Source organism: Otolemur garnettii, unplaced genomic scaffold (genome assembly GCF_000181295.1).
Source record: "Otolemur garnettii isolate 467f Iridium unplaced genomic scaffold, OtoGar3 scaffold00018, whole genome shotgun sequence".
Classification (NCBI taxonomy): Eukaryota; Metazoa; Chordata; class Mammalia; order Primates; family Galagidae; genus Otolemur; species Otolemur garnettii.
Window position 1 is genome coordinate 11,011,998 of NW_003852413.1, and position 4,658 is coordinate 11,016,655.

The window sequence follows — 4,658 nt, forward strand, 5'->3', positions numbered from 1 at the left end:
AAAAAAAAATCAAATATTATGCATGGATTTACAAGATAATAAATGATTACATTTCAGGAGAAATGTTAGGAAAAATGTATCAAACATTACAAATAAATAAAATTTTGATTTTGGTGGAATTTTAAGCTTCAGAATCAGAAGCTGAAAAGCGGTCCAGGATGTTAATTACCTCAAACAATATGCAACCTCCCTCAACATTTTTATTTAAAAAGAAGGTTTAGTGATCTTTGAGGTCAAATATTTATCAAAACTCCATGGAAAAGGGGATAATTTTTCATATTCTGTGTTTTATTCTACAGGCATCCAGAAGGAAGTCAAAAATGATCTTCCTTAAGATTCTCTTAGAGGTGTTTTTTGTTTTGTTTTGTTTTGTTTTCTGTTTTCTTGGTATCACTAAAATGGTAGACATTTCACCTTAAGTGACTTTGTCTTCTTAACAAATAGGAATAAAACTGTCACAATCAATTTTAAATATTTCCGTATGGATGTGAGTCCTCTGAAAATCTTATAATTTAAATGACTATAATATTAACATAATTAAGGATAAGTTTTTACCTTTTTTCTCCATGATGTAGGTTGACATTCAGCATGATATCACTGTATCATTTCTTAGGTTTGTTTTTTTTTTTTTTTGCATGGTTATTTTAATATGATGATTTTTGGAAGCTGATCCAAAGATGTTGCCACAATTGTTATCACTATTATTGTTGCGAAGGACCACTGCTTGCTTTCTTTGTGGCCAATAATCGTGTATAAATTGTTTTCTGTCTTTTCAATGGTATTCTTAACAGAGATATGAATTCTTTTCATATAGGCTCCTGGATAAAACATGATAGCCTGACAACCACTATTGTAAATGATCAGGATATAAGAATATAGTGAATTTGATATTTTTAAGATGTTTCCTTTGTAAATATTTATAAATAAGCATGTCAATTAATTTTGGGGTGCTTCTGTCTTAGTCATATGTTACCATGGTCAGTAAAAATCAGTGATTTACAATATCTACATATAAACATCCATTTTACTATAAACTAAATATAAACACATGCTTTATCCACATATGGCAATTGAACTTACAACTGCAATGATACATTAGGATTTTCTTTACATTATAAGTGCCTATTTTCAATACTTATAAAAGTATACATTGACCATTATTCATAACTCACGACATAGCTGCCAGGCATACCCCAATATACACCCACATACAGCTTTACAAACACTTTATTTATTCTCTTAAAAGCTCATAACAGACTGGAATCCATCACTTTCAGGGAAAAGTGAACCTTTTTAGTGTTTATATCCTGGTAGGTTGACTGCAAATAGCCCTATTAGATTTTAACGTTATTAAGCTATAAACCCTATAGTAGTGCATTGTTGAAAGCATGACAAAGTACATTTAAAAATCAGATTTAATAAATACTTCTCTCTAAAAGGATATCACAGAATATATCCCAAACCAAGACAGCACCAAATTCATCAAGATCTTCTCTCCACCTGTCAAAAGCGTTTATGGCAAAGAGAATGAACAGCAGCAGAGCACGTACAGATGAGGACGGGGCCGGCTTTCCTTGAAAGAACCAGTTCTGACAGTATCCACAATTGCATAAAAAAGAAACTCAAATCCATAGATAGAAAAAAATAAGTTCCATTATCATGAAGACGAGCACATACTGGACGGAAATCTTCCTTTCTCCTTTGATTGTTATTCAGTTCCCGCGTCAACCCACAGTAGCCAGGTGGCCACCGTTCTAGGACGATTTCAATGTAAACAATTTGTCTTTTCTGAGCTCATATATTTATCACTTAGCCCCTTTTATTATGATACACTAAAAAGCTTGTGAAAACAGCCTGCAGGCCCATGAGCTCAGATAAATCTCGTGTACTGACAGAGTCTTAACACATTTAACTCAGTTCCCTTCAACAGTTGGTTGTAATCTATGACCAAATAGGAAAACAGAACAACCCAAAAAAAAAAAAAAAAAAGATGAAGAGCTGTCATCTTTCAAAGAGAGTCTCTTGCTCTTCGTTATATAGAAGTAGTAAGATGTCTTCCTTGAGCCAAATGCTGATCGAGTCATTTATTTCTAGAGCCTCACAATCGATGTTTCCATGACAGATGAAATTAGTCTCTTCTGTTAACCAGTTTGATGAAGATATTTCAAATTGTATATGAAAATGCCACACTGTACACCATGATTGCATTAATGTACACAGCTATCATTTAATAAAAAAAAGAAGTCTCTTTTTTATTGAATTGTGAATGAATTTGTCATTCCCCAAAATGAATGTGTTATTTTGAGGGTTTCTTTTTTCAACTGATCAGTTCTTGGAAATAAACTATAGCAAAGGCCACAGACATTGGCTGGTGTTTATTTATTTGTTTGTCTGTTTGTTTATTTTGAGACAGTCTCTGTTACCCGGGGTAGAGTGCCAGGGCATCCTAGCTCATAGCAACTTCAAACTCTTAGGCTCACGTGATCCTCCTGCCTCAGCTTCTCAAATAGCTGGGATTACGGACTCCTGCTACAATGTCCAGCTAGTTTTCTCTGTATTTTAGCTGAGATTGGGTCTCGCTCTTCTGGCTCAAGCTAGTCTCAAACTCCTCAGTGCTAGCAATCCACCTGACCCTGCCTCCCAGAGTGCTAGGATGACAGGTGTGAGCCACCATGCCTGGCCAAGTGTTACTTTAAAAGTATAATGTCAGACCTCAAAGAAGACTTTGGGACAGCCTCACAATCTAATCATGTTTACCTAGTTCATTTAGTTCTTCTAGTCTCTGAGATGAGTAGGTGAACCTTTTTTTTTTTCTTTGCCTCCACTCAAATAATACCCTTCCCTCTCCTCTGATTACTTTGCTTCCCGTTAACCTACAAAAAGAGAAGCACAGAGAACAACCCCACCCTTCATCCTCCCACCCCAACACCCCAACACGAGATGTCCTTCAGCACCGCTGTCTACAAATGCTGTTCCCCTTCTGGGTCAGCAGCTAAGCTGAGACGTCTCTACTGCCTGAGCTTACAGACTAGATGCTGTCCCTTCTCGTGTAATCAAGGACTCTGCTTCTTTAATTATCCCCTCTCTCATACATTATCTATTTTTTCCTTAGAGAGGGATCATTCCCATCTGTTCATAAACATACTGAACCACCTCCCACTAAGAAAAGAAAGCAAAACACGCACACTCAACACACACTCACATACACAAAGAAAAGCTTCCCTCCATCCTAAATCTCCCTCCAGATACTACTTCATCTTCTCCCTTTTATATCAAAATTTTTCTCTGCTTTCTCGCCTCTCTTTCTCTGTGAACTTCCTGGGTCAGGCGTTCACCCCAGGAGGTCTTCCCAATGTCTCTGATGCTAAGCTGCACTGCTGATAATTCATCAGTCTTTTCTCCTTTCTCAGACCTCAGGGATGGCTCCTTCTCGCTCTCCTTTAATGATCCCCTTGATGTTTTGCAATAGTTTGGACATTTGTCTCTTGCAAATCTATGTCGAAATCTGAAAATCTGATCCCCAGTGTCGGGGCTCATTGGGAGGTCTTTGGGTCTGGGGTAGGGGTGGACAGGACCCTTGTGAACAGACTGATGAGCTCTCTGGGTGGGGTGAGTTCTAGCTCTGTAGGTCCCCATGAGAACACACTCGGTCTCTGCTTTTCCTTTCACTGTGAGGGGAAGCAGCCTGAGATTCTCACCAGGAGCAGAAGCTGGCGTGCCTGCAGAACCATGAACTAAATAAACCACTTCTCTTGATAAATCACCCAGCCTCGGTGTTCCTTTATAGCAACACCAAATGAGCCTGCAGGTGTGTTCAACCCACACCTGCAGCCAGCTGCACGCTGCTGATGTTCTGAGGACAATTTTTGCTTATCTGTGCTGTCAGATATCACAGAAAGTATGTAAGGACATTTTTTTTCTAATCATTTCTCATTAGTGTTTGAGTATTTACTGTATGTCCCAAGGCAACACTTCTTCTTCCAATGTATGACAGAGAAGAAAAAAAGGTTGGCCACCCATAGAAGCATGTATCAACCTCACAATGGTACAGGGCCTCTGACCTGCCCCTGACTCCATTCAATCCCTGGGAGAGCCCATCCAGGCCTAGATCTTTAAATCCATATATAGGCAAATGGCTTCCAAATTTACTCTTTGGATCTGACCTTCTCCAAATTCACATATACAACTTTCTACTCTTTGTAACCATTTGGGTATCAAATAGATGTCTGAAAACATCTGGAGAACACTGAGAGAACTAAAAATAGACCTGCCATTTGATCCTACAATTCCTCTACTAGGTATATCTCCAGAAGACCATAAATCACACTACAACAAAGATATTTGTCCAGAATGTTTATTGCAGCACAATTCACAATTGCTAGGTCATGGAAGAAGCCCAAGTGCCCATCGACCCATGAATGGATTAATAAACTGTGGTATATGTACACCATGGAATACTATGCAGCCCTAAAGAAGGATGGAGACTTTACCTCCTTCGTGTTTACATGGATGGAGCTGGAAAATATTCTTCTTAGCAAAGTATCTCAAGAATGGAAGAAAAAGTATCCAACGTACTCAGCCCTACTATGAAACGGGGAATTATAGCCCAAGAATACGGAGAAAAGGGAGAGGGAGGGGAGGCGAGGGAGAAGGATGGG